We start from the raw sequence: 17,015 nt of genomic DNA, 5'->3' as shown, positions 1-17,015 counted from the left end.
TTAACAAAACTCGTACAGTGTCTGTCTGTTTGTCTATCCCCTAAAGAGATAGAGGGTGATGCATGCAGAATTCTCTAAAAAGTTCAGGGTGTAAGTTTTCCCTAAAATTATGTAAAAGTTGCTCAAATGGAAAAGGCAGATTTCTTTTTCTTTTTTTTTCTTTTTTTAGCATCACTGTAGGTCCATACTGGAATTACACGTTCTTCGCTGCGTCTAACGATGCTTCTCAGACAGTCGAAGAGGAGCAGGTTGGGTGACAGGTGCAGCCAGGCCGAGGAGAAACTCACAAGTAAATCTGAGAGTCGGGCTGTAAGAGTATAATTCATATCAACTGATGAACCATATTACTGAACTAGCTAGAGTATATATATATATATATATATATATATATATATATATATATATATATATATATATATATATATATATTAACGAGGCATATGGGCCTGATAGAGTCCCTCCTGTTGTCTTCAAGAACTGTGCTTCAGTGCTTACACCCTGCTTAGGTAAACTCTTTCGCCTTTGTCTGTCAACCTGTGCCTTTCCTTCTTGCTGGAAGTTTGCTCTCATTCAGCCAGTCCCAAAGAAGTGTGACCATTCCCAACCCTCTAACTATCGTCCAGTTCCTTTAACATTCTGTGTCTCAATAGTTTTCGAGTCAATTCTTAACAGAAAAATTTTAAAGAATCTTTCCAATCACAACTTTCTTTCTGATCGTCAGTATGGGTTCCGTCAGGGACGCTCCACAGGCGATCTTCTCACCTACCTTTCAGACTCCTGGTCATCCTCCTTTAGGGACTTTGGAGAAAGTTTTGCCATCGCACTTGACATCTCAAAGGCTTTCGATCGAGTCTGGCATAAATCTTTAATTTCCAAACTGCCCTCTTACGGTTTTTATCGTTCTATCTGTGCCTTCATCTATAGCTTCCTTTCTGGTCGTTCTATAGCTGCTGTTGTAGACGGCCATCGTTCTTCTAGATCTATTAACAGTGGTGTTCCTCAGGGCTCTGTCCTATCACCAACTCTCTTCCTGTTATTCATCAATGACCTTCTTAGCTGTACATCTAACCCTATCCACTCGTACGCTGATGATTCCATCCTTCACCTTTCCATTCGGTTCCCGCAACGTCCATCTCAGCAGTTACTTCAACAAACAAGGGATGAAGCTATGGCACACCTAATGTCTGACTTGGCACGTATATCTGACTAGGGTAAAAATACTCTTGTTGTTTTTAATGCATCAAAAACTCAGTTTTTACACCTATCAACCCGACACAGTCTTCTACAGGAGTACCCACTAATGTTTAATAATATCCAGCTCAATCCTGCATCATCCTTGAACTTGCTTGGGGTTTCATTCACTCGGGACTTATCTTGGAAAGATCATATTGCATCTCGTAAAATCTGGTTCCAAGAGATTAGGTGTGCTAAGCCGACTCCGTACTTTCTTTACCCCTGCACAGTTGTTGACTTTATACACGTGTTTTATGCGCCCCTGTTTCGAGTACAACTCTCATGTGTGGGGAGGTGCCCCACATACACTTCTTCTCAATAGGGTGGAGTCAAAGGCTTTTCGTCTCATCAACTCTCCTCCTTTTACTGGCTTCCTTCTTCCTCTGTCTCTTCGCCGCACTGTTGCCTCTTTATCTCTTTTCTGTCGCTACTTCAATGGTCGCTGCTTCTCTGAACTGTCTGCTTGGATCTCTCCACCTCTTCGACAGATGCATAGCACCCGTCTAGCAACAAACTCTCATCCCTATTCTGTCCAACTTTCTAATGCAAGAGTTAACCGTTACTCTCAATCCTTCATTTATGCAACTGGACAACTCTGGAATTGTCTTCCTCTGTCTGTATTTCCTTCTTCCTATGATCTCCAGTCTTTCAAACGCAGTGTGTCTCGAAATAAACGGATCCTGAATTTGGCTCTCTTATGTATTGTTTTTTTTTTTTCTTGGAGGGAACGGTCTGCGGTCTCCTGACCTTTAGTTCCTTCTTTCTTATATATATATATATATATATATATATATATATATATATATATATATATATATATATATATATATATATATATATATATGTATATATATATATGTATATATATATATATATATATATATATATATATATATATATATATATATATATATATATATATATATATATATATATATATATATATATATATATATATAAATATATATATATATATATATATATATATATATATATATATATATATATATATATATATATATATATATATATATATCTATATACCTAGGCTGCTTCCCCCAAGGAAAGGGAGGTAGCCGAGACAGGACGACTCACTCTCCATTTACTCATCCATTCAAACACATTCATTCGCATCTTAGCCCCAAAGGGGAGAACGGAGATCCTCACCGCATCACACCGCACAAGGGTCAACTGCGCAATGCAAGCAGTGACATCCACAGCAGGGCCCGACAGCAGAACTGGTTTACCCCTGCCACATCATAACAGACCCATCCCCTTACCCGCACCTGACCTGACTAGCTGATCAGACCAAATGCGGGAGAATATCCCCTCAGGGCTGCGTCATCACTTATTCATTCACAATTTCTCTCCATTTATTTCTGTCACGCACAGCCACTCTTCCTTGCTCAACGGACATCCCTCTCGCATCCAGCGCTCTCTTCACACTGTCCATCCATCCTATTCGTGGTCTTCCTCTCAGTCTTACACCTCTCACATCAGATCTAGTTATCTTTTTCACCAATCGCTCATTATCCATTCTCTCCATATGCCCAAACCATTGCAACACCCTCTGCTCAACTCTACCAGCCATCTCCTGAACAACTCCAGTTCTCCTTCGCACTTCATCATTTCGCACTCGATCCATACGCGTCACTCCACACATACTCCTCAGACATCTCATGTCCATTACATTCAAACTTTTCCTCTCACACCATATTCCATGTTTCAGCCCCATATAACGCAGTCGGTACCACAACACCCTCATACAGCCTTCTCTTTACATCCATTCTAAGCGAACGACATCTAAACACTTTTTTCATTCTTCCCAGCACCTTTCCTACTTCATTTATTCTAAACTTCACTTCTGCATCTATTCTTCCATCCACAGCAACATGTGACCCTAGATATTTAAAACAATCTACCTCCTCAAGCATCTCACCATTCAAAACTATATTCATCCCCCTACCATCTATCAACCTCGTACACTTCATCACTTTACTCTTATTCTCATTTACTTTCAATTTCCTCCTTTCACACACCCTTCCAAACTCCTCTACCAACTGTCTCAATCTCTCCTCTGAATCAGTCACCAGTGCAGTATCATCTGCAAACAGCAGCTGCTTCAGATTCCACTCTCCTCCATCAACATTTACCAGACTCAGACCACCTAAAACTCTTGCATTCACCTCCCTTACAACACCATCCATGTAAATATTAAACAACCAAGGCGACATCACACATCCCTGTCGCAGCCCCACTCTCACGGGAAACCAATCACTCACAGAATTTCCCACTCTTACACTCGCTCTACTATTTACATAAAAACTTTTCACCCCTTTTAGCAACCTACCATCAAGTCCATACAATCTTAAAACAGTCCACAAAGCCTTCCTATCAATTCTATCATACGCTTTCTCTAAATCCATAAATGCCCAAAACACATCCTTGCCTTTCGCTAAATACTTTTCACACACTTGTCTCACAGCAAACACCTGATCAACGCATCCCCTCCCTCTCCTGAAGCCACACTGCTCATCACTAATCACTCCCTCTGTACCCTCTCTAACTCTCATAATTAACACTCTACCATACACTTTACCTACAACACTCAACAGACTTATACCCCTAAAGCTAGTACATTCATACTTATCACCCTTGCCTTTATACAACGGGACCACACAAGCACTTGCCCAGTCAATTGGCACCATACCTTTCTCAAAGCACACATTCAATAATCTTACTAACCAGTCAACAATAGTCACTCCGCCACCCTTCAGGCATTCCACAGCACACCCATCCATACCTGCAGCTTTCCCTGTTTTCATCTCCTTTACTGCCTTCTCCACTTCCTCCTTCGTGATCAAAGAATCATTCAACTCTCCCAACACATTTATTCCTTGCACCCCTTCTATCTGCCACAATCTCAGCCACCCTTTTCCTCCTCTACATTTAACAATCTTTCAAAATACTCTGCCCATCTCTTCCTTACTGCATCCATCTCAATTAACATCCTTCCATCCTCTGCTTTTACTCGTTCTTCCTTCCCAGACTCTCCCTTTCGCACCCTTTTCACCTCCTTCCAAAACATTTTCTTATTCTGTTGAAAATTCTCTGTCAGCTGCCTACCCCACCTCTCATCTGCTGCCACTTTAGCATCACGCACAGCCCTTCTCGCTCTATTCCTCTTTTCCTTATACCTTTCATATGACATCTCATCCTTCCTCTGCAGCCACACTTCATATGCACGTCTCTTCTCAGCCACGGCCATACTTACTTCCTCGCACCATCATTCACTTCCTTTTCTTACACCACCACCCACACGTCTCACACCACACACCTCTTCTGCATGCCCCACCACAGCACTCTTAAACAACTACCATTCCTCCTCCACACTGCCATTTTCCCGATATTTCACTGCGTTCCACTCATCTTTCAATTTCTCTTGATACTCTATCTTTTTCTCTCTTTTATCCAACTCACTCACTTTCAAAACCTCCCTGCCACACCTAACCCTCCTAGCTCTCACCCATCTCTTACCTACTCTTAACTTTCCCTCCACCAAGTAGTGGTCAGACATACCTCCACCCTCCCCTCTCAGAACTCTCACATCCAACAATCTTCCTATTACATTCCTAGACACAACCACATAGTCCATCAAGGCTCTATCAACAACCCTTCCACCCTCCTGTCTCACCCATGTATACTTATAAATATCTTTCTTCTCAAACAGCGTATTCCCAATCACCATCTCTCGCTCAACACACATCGCTATCATTCGTTCCCCATTTTCATTTCTTCCAGGCACACCATGCATACCAGCTACGCCTTCAACTGCTACATTTCCCACTCTAGCATTCAGATCTCCCATCATTACCACATTCACATTCGCTCCAAAACTCTGCAGACACTCATCAACATCATTCCAGAAAGACTCTCTCTTGTTCATCCCTTTCACTACCAGGCCCATATGCACTCACAAACACCCACAACTCACGTTCAAATTTCGCTTTCACCCACATCAGTCTTGATGACACCTCCTTCCATTCAATCACACACTGCTGTACTTCCGGACTCACTAACAAGGCCACACCTTCTCTTGCCCTTCCTCTATCAACACCTGACAATCTTCCATTCACACTTCCAAACATAGATTCCCCTTCCCTTTCATCTTCGTTTCACTCCAAAGCTAACACATCCAACTTTCTTCTCACAAACATTCTCCCAATCTCTCCTTTTAGCCTCAATTGTACTACATCCACGCACATTCATAGACCCAATCTTCAGGGTACAGGGGATAACTCCATCCCCCATCCCTTTCTGGCCTGTCTCTTTAGGAACTAAAAAACAGAGGAGGGGGTCCCTAGTCCCTCACCCCGCCCCTTTTAGTCGCCTTTTACGACACGCAGGGGAATACGGTGGCAGTATTCTTCCTAACACAACCTGGCCGCAGAGTAGTAGTACCACCCCATAGTGTGGCCAGGTTGTGTCCCCCCGCCACAGGGGGGGGACACAACATATATATATATATGTGTATATATATATATATATATATATATATATATATATATATATATATATATATATATATATATATATATATATATATATATATATATATATACACAGACACACACACACACACACACACACACACACACATATATATATATATATATATATATATATATATATATATATATATATATATATATATATATATATATATATATGTGTGTGTATATATATATATATATATATATATATATATATATATATATATATATATATATATATATATATATATATATATATATATATATTTGAAAGCGTACTAGGTTGAATGCAACTGCTGTTTCTGCTTTATTTAATTTCTGTCTAGTGCTTTCAATGCATCAGGCTAAGCTACGTTGATTACCATTTATACTTCTGAGTAGCTGTCCAAATGTCGGTGTGCAGTTCGTTCCTGGAGACATCCTTAGACCAATCTGATCTTTTTTTTTAAGACTATCAACCAAATGTCATAGCTGTGGTCATTAAGCCAGACTATTATTTTTGTCCTTATATATATTTTATTAATTGCCTTTTTTACATTTTTTTTTTACTATTTTTAAAAATAATCAATTTTTTTAGTGATTTATAAAGAAGTATTTCATATATAAATATTTATATATATGAAAGTTTGGAGTGAACCAACAAAATGGAAAAACAAAAAAACGGCTACGAAAATGTGTTCAATTAACACAAAGTAATCCTATGGTAAAATCCTACCATCAATAAACCTAACAAGCAGATGGATGTCCTAAGCTACTGTAAGTCCTAAACAGACAAATAGCTAAACCTAACTAAACATTCACAAGACTTACACTAATGTATAAAATATCTGGTCCAACCGAGCATCATCGAGTGCAGATGTGTAATAACTACATTACACGCCTGTATTCAAACTGCTGACTGTCAGACAAGGCATATGGATTAATGTAGGAGACATCAATATATGAAAGAGAACCAGACGAAACAGGAATTTTCCCATATAAGTCAACTGCCGACCCTAGTTAAGAAAACTTAAACACATGCAAAACACTTGTGTTTGTACAAAAAACGAAATACCTCACCCAACAGAACACCATCGACTGAAAGTGTCCAATACCTCTCTATATTGCAAACTTGCACTCATCACCTGGTCACTGTCAGGCGAGGCACATGGTGATGGCGGGTGGACCAAGACCTCATTAAACAGCAGATGCCGACACGTGTCAGCACATGGCTGGCCGGTCAGGAGCGTGTGATGGAAGGTGTGTGGCTATCTCACTGGTGGAATGAGTTAGCCCACCTGTGTTTGTGACTTTTGCATGTTGGAAATATAAAGTGCTTCCAGAAACATGAGTTTACATGAGTCTTTCTCGAGATCAATTATTTCAGCTCTTTTTCCGAGGTGCTGACGGGTGATGGAGGTGTTGTGACTGGTTCTGTAGTGATTTTTTGTCGATCTGTTCTGTAGATGACATGTGAGATGCATTGACAGTTTAGTCCTCGTCATTCCTATGTAGGTATGAGGTTCGCAGTCCTCACTTGTGCAAGTATGTCGGTAGATGATATAGTCTTCTTGCATGGGCGTACCTTTTACCGCAGGGCGGTTCTTGAATAGTGGATGTGAGGTTTTGCAGCTTTTGAGGAATGTGATTATGGCGATGATTTTGCTAGGGTCTGTGCATTTGACATTCATATGAATGATAAATATTTTTCATCATTCTCTCGTCAGAAAGGATTGATAAAATATCCCAGTAAAACTAGTCACAACACCTCCCTCACCCGTCAGCACCAGCTTCACTATTCCCTCCTAATCATAACACAATCGTCGGGGATAGCAACTAGATAATTCAAAATAGATCAGTGGTCATGTGCAGAGAATGGAGAATGAGGAATTGACTAAGAAAGTGTATATGAGTAAGGCGGAGGAGGAGGGGAAGGGGCAAACCGAGGACGAGATAAAGGGATGGGGCGGAGAGGTATACGAATGCTGGGTGAGTGAAATGGAGAGAGGGCAGCCTGATGACAGAGGACAAAATGGCATGGAGGTGATTCGCTTGGACTCATTCTTTCCTGGATAAAAGCATTTGCAATAGATAAACAGATAGACAGGTTAAAGAAGTAATGGGTTCACCGTTACTCCCAGTCCTTCATTTATGCAACAGGTCAACTCTGGAACTGTCTTCCTCTGTATTTCCTACTGCCTATGATCCCCAGTCTTACAAACGCAGTGTGTCCAGACATCTCGAAATGAACGGATCTTGAATTTAGCTCTGTTTTGTATTTTTTTTTTTTTTTATTGGAAGGAACTGCTTTGCGGGCTCAACCTTTGCTTCCTTCTTCCTCGCATAAAAAAAAAAAAAAAACACTGTGGCCATTACTCCTGCAAGGACGACCATACTCGTAGCTGTTTATACTTGCTGCCGCCACACAGTTGACGCAGCTCAGGAGGGGCCTCTCTTCACCTAGATTTAGTGTTGTTGATGATGATGCATATGTTATACCGTAGAGTACCATGACGGCTCTTGTACGTACTTTATTCATGCTATCTCCAGAAGACTTTTTCCGACTTAGGAGAGATTTCTTGAAATGTCGGAGTTAGATACAGCTTTCATTAACCCCTTGACCACGAGAAACCTTCATAAAGTCCAACAAAACCGCTCCCAAGTTGGAACAAAAAAATAAAGGATGTTATCGTGCTGAAGAGGTAAGAACATGGGACTTGATGATGATGATGATGATGATAACCCCATAAATCAGAGGGTGCAGTTTACATCTTCATGCTGCCACCAGACAATTTAGCTCAATAATGCACCCAAGTAGTGTCGCTGTAAATGGTGGCTGTACTCTATCTCTCTGCTTCGCAAATTCCCTCCTGTGTTGATTACAATCGTCTGGATACAGCAGTAAAGACAAAAAACGACGTCTTCATATGGACAGGGTTGGCCGGTTCAATGGATAACGAATTGAAGTTTCATTCCTGCTATCTGTAAACGATTTCAGTCAGTACATAAAACCTGTATGGGATTGTGGAATCTTTATGAAGGCTTGATCTAGCTTCTTCACTTCATAACATCTCTACCAATTATAACAATCAGTCGGTAGGAAAGATAAAAGTACAAAATGTGTCACTGCACTGAAGAGCATAACCTGTTCAAGAATGTGGCGTCATTTGCCACCTGACTGGGAGAGAAGTCTCGACGTGAAGGGACTGGAAACAAACACCATTAACCTTATATGACACGACAAGGCCCCCAAAAGCTGAACAAAAATAGTTTGGTGTTACTAGACACGTAGATATAAAGTAAATGTTATCATATTGAAAAATATGGTTTTGAGAGAGAGAGAGAGAGAGAGAGAGAGAGAGAGAGAGAGAGAGAGAGAGAGAGAGAGAGAGAGAGAGAGAGAGAGAGCAATGAAAATAATAATTGTAATAATAATAATAATCATAATAATAATAAAAGTAATCATCCTCCATCCATTATCCAATCAATAATAATAATAATAATAATAATAATAATAATAATAATAATAATAGCAATAATAATAATAATAATAATAATAATAATAATAATAATAACAATAATAATAATAATAATAATAATAATAATGATAAAACAGACAACAACAAACATGTGTGTGTGTGTGTGTGTGTGTGTGTGTGTGTGTGTGTGTGTGTGTGTGTGTGTGTGTGCGGCCTCAACAATATATAAGACATAATAGTTATACCAGTAAGGATGCCAATATATTTATCGATTTATTCAGCAAACAGAGCCAGCACCGTGTTTGCAGCAGGAACTATAATTTCTTCACGAAAACTTGGCAGAGATTTTTATCCTATTGTAGTTTATCTCCAATAGCTCAGTGGCAGACTAAGACAATACTTTGGGTCTACAAGATTTTACTGCACTTCGTACCTAACACCAGTCCAGTATTCAAGATAGAAAGATGGCATTTTTAGTTCGAGCTACAGTGCATAGAGTTTAGCTCATACTGCGAAGATCTGACAACTTAATCCATTTATTCTTATCACATCCTTTATTTACTACCAACAGACGATTTCATTCGGGTTGTGGGAGACGAGCTGGAGAGGTTAGTACAATATACGTAGATACTTAATTACTAGAGATTCTTCACATACCGTACTGAACACAATCTTTCCTTGCTAAACTGATAACCATGAAGAGGACGTTAGCGTATTGCAGAGGTGAACCCATCCCTGAACATGTATGGAATTGTACTGGAGTTTGACGCTTTTTCTCTACAAGAGGCATTACGTTTGCTTACATTCAGTTCGGGTTATAGGGGCCAGATTAAGGTCGCATACTAGGTTAGCTTAGGTTAGGATAATAAGACTGGGCTAAGTTAGTTTGGTTAGAGTAATAGGGTTCAGTTAGATTAGAGTTGGTTAGGTTAAGTTAGGTACTTGCGATCATCCTGGGAAGTAAAGACTAAGTGCTCGATCCTGGGAAAGTGCTTACACAACGGAAATATCCTGGCTGGATAATGGATGCACTTGAAATTTGTTTTATTGTACTTGCAAACGACTTTATTCAGCAGTGGTACATCCCTTACCGGTAAAAATTTATAGATGGTCTCCTTCAACTCTTTCACTGTCCATAGCCTGACGGTATAGCCTACTGTACTTTCCCCAGTGTGTTCCAAGACTCACCCTCAACCCAGCCCATTACTCAGTCATGAAGACCTCAACAGACATAACTGTAAAACCACTGAACCGACAGGCTTATTTATTTTATTTTTTTTTACATAAGCCTACACAGACATGACCTGAATCGAGAAGTACTAAGCTGAACAGACATAGTGGATACTTAAGCAGGCATTGGTCACACGTAATCCTTTATAATGATCATTGCCGACGATTTCATTCTACAGATGAAGCTTCGGATAGGTAAAAAATATACTGTATATGTATGAGTAAATCAGTTAACTCATTTCAGACTAAACTTTCTTAGAGATTGGTCTGTGGATATCCTGTACCTCTACAGTCCCAGTTATCTCAGAATAACACATCTTCAGTTTTGCATCTGCGAATGGGTGTGCGTGCCTGCGTGAGAGCGTGCATACGGGCACGAACGGGAGCGCTTGTGTGTGTGTGTGTGTGTGTGTGTGTGTCTTTATTATTCATTCATTCATTGCCAGACGCCATGTATCCCAAACGGGGTGGCCAAGGCTTAGAGTTAATTGTTTTACAGGGAGGGGCACTAATCCTCCACTAACCCCACTTGACACGTAGGGAGAACGTTACGCCAACAGCATCTGGTGTTCCCAGGCGGTCACCCATCCAAGTACTAACCAGACCCAACGTTGCTTAACTTCGCTGATCGGACGGGAAGCGGTACACGAAGTAATTGCTTATTATACCAAGACAGTATCAACTGTAGGCGTAATGCGTGAAATCAGTACCAAGACAGTATCAGCTGTAGTCATATTACGTAAAATCAATATACGTGTGCAAAACAAGGCTAGTCATCGACTCAAAACAGATAATTAAAAATCGCCTTTAATCATAATCCACAGATGACTGTGACGATGACACTGACGATGAGAGTCATAATATTGATCATGAAAATAAAGGGAATGCTAGTGTGATGATTATTGCAGTGCTAATAACTGCACTGACGATTAGATTGTAACGATTATATGATGATGGTGATAATTACAATATGTCTCTTGATTTGGATTCTGATTTGAGGGGCCCAAATATGGCTGAAATCGCTGCATCCTCAGTATAACATGATAAGTACTTTCATTTTATAAAAGTGATGGTAACAATTACAATGGTAATTACTGATCAAAAAGCGGCTTTGACTAAATTTCACATAATCTGTGCACTCTGGTGTACGCCGTGCTCCAGTAATGCTGATTATCGCGCAATCAATTATATGATAACGATAATTCCACGCCGAATATATCATTACATTTCATAGCCTATCCATTACTTAATCCGATTACACTAATTGATAACTAATTATATTTGCAGATCATGTTGGTTCAAATAATGAGGTCGCCAGGCCAATTTTTTTTTTTTTTTTTTTTTTTTATGTCTGACTCTGGCCATAGGCTTCAAAGCCTGCTCTCAAGGCCCAGTAGTCCTCCTACATACCATACACCTCTCTACATGTCACCACCTCGGCGCTAAAACACCCACCTTCCATACCGAATACATGCTAGGGCTGTCTCATACAGGACTGGTGTATTGGTATTAGCGGGGGTACTTTTATGACATGTCCGCGGGTCATCTGGTAGATCAGGAGAGTCTGCTTTTATGAAATTCAAATCCTTAAACTGTTACCTGCCCCAGCCGGGATTCGAACCTGGGTCCATCAGGACTGTAGGCCGCCTCTCTACCGATTCAGCCACCTAGCCATACCATAATGCATAGATTCCATTGAACAGTATTTCAGGTGACGCTGATAGGTCCGGGCTAAATCTCTCTCTCTCTCTCTCTCTCTCTCTCTCTCTCTCTCTCTCTCCGAAGATGGAAAGAGAGTCAGGCACATAATTAAACAGCAAGATCAAAAACTGGCTAGGTAGATGTTCCTGCAGCATAGTAAGTCGGTGAGGCAGAGCTGGGGGTGGGGGGTGACGTTTGTCATATTTTTGGTGCCTTGTGCGCAGTGTACATTAGCAAGTTCCCTTCATGTTTAACTGCTTCTTATGCGATTACAGTGAAGACAGGTGTGCTAAGTAACTGTCAGAATTATTTCTATACGTAGTTCATAGGTCGAAAGACCTGTCACTTACAACAGACCCACCAGTGTAGGTAACACTCGTATTGGAGACAGCTGTTTCAATGAACCAAAGGAAATAACATGACCTACTGTATGAGCGCGTGTGTCAGTGTGTGTCATACAAAAGAATACTAAGGATTAATACCTATCGACCACACGAGGGACATTAAGGTAAACAATCAGTTTCTGCCTAGAATTTCACTTCCAGTAGAACTGCTAGGTAATAATAGCAACGCTGGGTGATTCGAGACGAGGAGGAAACAAACTTGTTCCGAGAGTCTGACGTACTAAAAGTAGAACTCATTCTTATTTTTACAGATGCAACCTGGACGTGCTAACCCATGCCCCACCGGCTCCCTGAAATAATGGGAAGAGAAGCTACAATGCCTATAACTGACTGAGATCTCAGGCAAAAGCTGTACATAGCGTCGCAAAATAGAATTAGCATCATTCTAAGTATTTTTACATAGTCCTGCTTGTTCCTGTATTTGATTGTGTTGTATGTGTCAGTTGCTGACTTACTCATTTTCCACATCTTTCTACTCCTCTTTCCCTACCTTGTTATTCCATTTACTACTTCAGTAAGATAACGTCTTATTTTGCCCCATACTTCTTTGACATGGGTAATATGGAACAGTTTTTTGTCAGTATTTACACTTTCTTAGGCAACCTGTTCGTAATGGTGGCTGTGGCACAGTTTTTACCTAGAGTCAAAATCTGAGGTAAAATGGTCTGGATGCCGGCCGTGGTACAATTTGTATCCTTAACTACAGTTTTTGAGGCAACCTGTTCCTAGTAGCAGCTATGGTACAAATTTTACAGGGTTGAATTTGCTATTGTTTTTTTGTACAACTCACTTTCTAGACTGTTAGAACTGCATTAAAACCAGCCTACAGAAGTGCAGGAGGCCGAAAGTCACGCAGCAAGGGTGGGTGGTGACGGAAAGTAGATGCAGTGTATCTGCATAATATGCCTTTACATGATACGTGAACAAACAACACATGGTTTCAGTGACCGACCATCTAGCAAGTGTTGCATCCTGGGGCAATGTGTAACCTGGTCATATATATTATACTAATTTGTTCCTGCTGTCATTAACAATCTTATTTAACTAAGAGTAGACTTCACCTGGCAGAGGGATGAGCATAGTTAGTTTCTGACCTCTTCAATAGCTGACGTCTTTCCTGAGCTGAAGTTAGCTAACAAGAGGAAAAGATGGTTAACATTGTCTAGGTTAGATTTTAACATGATGGAACACACACAAACACAGACAGACAGACAGACACACACACACACACACACACACACACACACACACACACACACACACACACACACACACACACACACACACACACACACACTTTTATCGGCCTTGTATCAACAATATCACACCAACACAGAAGAGGTGTCAGGCATATAATTTTAACTCTTATTTTTACCCACCGCTCTTTCAAAATTTGTTCAGTGCACATCATGCTGTGATATCACATTTCTTTACAGTATGCATACACAAGTATACACACATCTCACTTTGACAACCTACCCACAATAACACATCACACAGTGATGATAAAACACACTGTGACAACACACCGCTCTATGATTATGCATCACACTGTGACAACACACCACACTGTGACAACACATACAACATGGTATGACAATGCAGAATCTCACCAAGATAACCCAAACCACACTATGCCAGCACACACCATGCTATGACATTTATGATAGCGGTATTCTCTGTACAACAAACATATCGCTATGTCAGTAGATCTCACTGTGCCAATATACATATCATACTATGCCAACACACCACACTGTGACAACACAAACCACACTGTAACAACGAAATCAACTATGATGATACACGCCTTTACTATGACAAAACACACACCCTCAAGAATACGCCAACACACCCTTCCACCCTCCCACCTACCCATCCATCCCCCCCCCATCCTCCCAGAACGCGCCAAACTATTAAAAGGCACACCTTTTTATGTATAATCCCTCCTGTCCCCGTACCGACGAGACATTACCACACTACGCCAACACAGCACCCCAGCCAACCTGTCTGCCTCATTAAGCTTATTACCTCCATTGTCCCGTCTTAACAACGCAGTACACTACGGACACAAAAATCCAGCACACGTTTTCAGTAATTATCATGACAAGGGATATTACATAATTGGATCAGGTAATTTTGGGTGCGGGAAGGACTGACAGTTAAGTCCACAAAACAGTTAATTGCCGCCCATATTGGTGAGTATTTACTTAAGTTCTTCAACAGAAAAGAATATTACAATCGCGTTTTTTCCCTCTTGCTTAAAATGGTGCGTTCGATTCATTTTTGTATTTGTCTTGCCTTTGCACCTGTATGATATTTATTTATTTATGTATTTATTTATTTTTTGCTGCTAAAGGGTCATTTTAATATTCAGTATTTTTTTAATGGTTGTACCCGTACGGTATCTTTCAGCTTCCTTTGTGTACTATACTTATATTTCCCTTGAAATTTCATGTGCCACCTCTTTCTTAGTGTTAATGGTACACTTTCATGAAGTTCATGTAAATTGTACTGTAATTTTTTAACATCCCTTTACTTTTATTGTTGTTAGTGTACCTGGCTGTAATCATCTTACCCTGTTTACACTTAACTCCCGGATTATTAATATTTTCATAAATCTTTTCTCATACTTTAAAAAATTACTCTCAACAATTTGTATCATGCCTTTGTTTCCCTGGCTGTTTTTATAATATTGTTTGTGCTTTATTTACTTGTAAACTCTTCACTCAGTAACTGACATCATGTATAAGCCTACTGTATGGGCTTCCTTATTTCTTAGATACTAATACTCTTCACTCTGTAAATGCGTTGCTTTAATAATTTCCTTTGTATATTTCTTTCCTGTCCATCTTTAACTTCTAGTTGTGTAATGCTTCAGTCTGCTTTTGTAGTCGTGTTCCCCTTGGTCCTTTGTATTACTGGTTCAATTTATTTGCTCTCTTTTAAAGTAATTAGCTTGGAATATATTATTCGTTTGTTTTTTGCAAGCATTTTAGCTTTTCTTAGTGCAAATGCATCACATTCTTTTTTTTTTTTAATAACAGAACAGAGGAAGGAAAAACAAATGAATAAAAAAAAAATCCATGCACCAGATTACTGGTGTCCTCTATTCATAAAATATCTGTAACAGTTAGACTTGAAGAGCAGTAGGTTGAAGATTGGAGGGAAAAAACTCTGGGGAAGCGAATTCCAGAAATATGCAGTTCGGGGAATGAAAGAATTCTGATAGGCAGAAGTTCTGCAGTATGGCTGAGTGATATTCCAGTCATGAGCGGTGCCAGCTGCCCGTGTAGCACGAGGGAAGGCATGGAGAGGTGGCACCTTTGGACGCAACTTCGTCTGAGCATTTGCTATAGAAATATCTGTAAAATAATGTAAGGGAGGCAACATTCCTTCTTACTTGTAGGGGAGGTAGTTTATTAGTAATAGCAGGGTTATTAATAATTCTAACAGCTTTGTTCTGAATTTTGTCTACTTGTTTTAATGCAATCTCTCCACATCCACTCCACAAGGGTGAGCAGTATTTAAGCTGAGAGCAGACATGACTCTTATAAATTATAACTAACTGCTCGTCAGTGAAGAAGTTACGAACCCTGTACAATAATCCAAGTTTCTTTGAGGCGGTTTTAGCAAGTGATCTAACATGAGAGGTCCACCTGAGGGCATTGTTAAGTGAGACGCCAAGAATTTCAATACTTTTGGAAATGGGAATATTTGTAGCATTGAAGGTAATATACGATTCTGGCAATACCTGTCTATTAGTAAACTGTATATATTTAGTTTTACTAGCATTAAATGAGACAAGGTTATTTTGTCCCCATTCACTGATCGTGGATAAGTCTTGATTTAAAGAGATGGCTGTACTGAGTTGAGAGTTAGAGATATCAGACTTTGTAAATGGATGTCTGAGTGTGAATGAACTATGAAGTGTTGAGTCATCTGCATATGAATGGATGGGATTGTGGGTGACAGATAAGAGATCATTAATATGAACAAGGAACAGGGTTGGTGCCAGAACTGATCCCTGCGGCACGCTGGCGTTAACTGAGTGGAAAGTGGAATATACATCATCTACTTTTACTCTTATTTTTCTATTGCTGAGATATGAGGAACAAAAGAGTTTAGTCCATAGAAAGGGAGTTTGGACAACAGGGAACGGTGCCACACTCTGTCGAAAGCTTCAGAAATATCCAGGGCTACTGCATGAGTTTCACCATGTAGGTCAACTGATTGATGGATGGTATGAGTCAGGAGATTGAGTATGTCAATAGTGAATCTTTCTTGGCGAAAACCATATTGTCTATCACTAATTAAGTTGTTGGATTCAAGATGTTGAACTATTTGCTTATTAATTACAGTTTCAAAAACCTTACCAAGAATAATAATATACTTGAAACATTTGTTTTATTTCCCAATTTACAAAACTTTTAGCA

General features: G+C 39.9%; 1 pseudogene; it reads right to left on the bottom strand.

Annotated features, from left to right (window-relative positions):
- Positions 1–11,025: 11,025 nt before the first annotated feature.
- LOC145396140 (5S ribosomal RNA) lies at positions 11,026–11,164 on the bottom strand (annotated as a pseudogene).
- Between the last annotated feature and the right edge of the window lie 5,851 nt (positions 11,165–17,015).

This window comes from Coenobita brevimanus, chromosome 34 (assembly GCF_032717465.1).
Source record: "Coenobita brevimanus isolate Jiangsu-jjx chromosome 34, ASM3271746v2, whole genome shotgun sequence".
NCBI classification, from domain to species: domain Eukaryota; kingdom Metazoa; phylum Arthropoda; class Malacostraca; order Decapoda; family Coenobitidae; genus Coenobita; species Coenobita brevimanus.
Note: the sequence above shows the minus strand (reverse complement) of the source record. Positions and strands in the feature narration are given on the sequence as shown.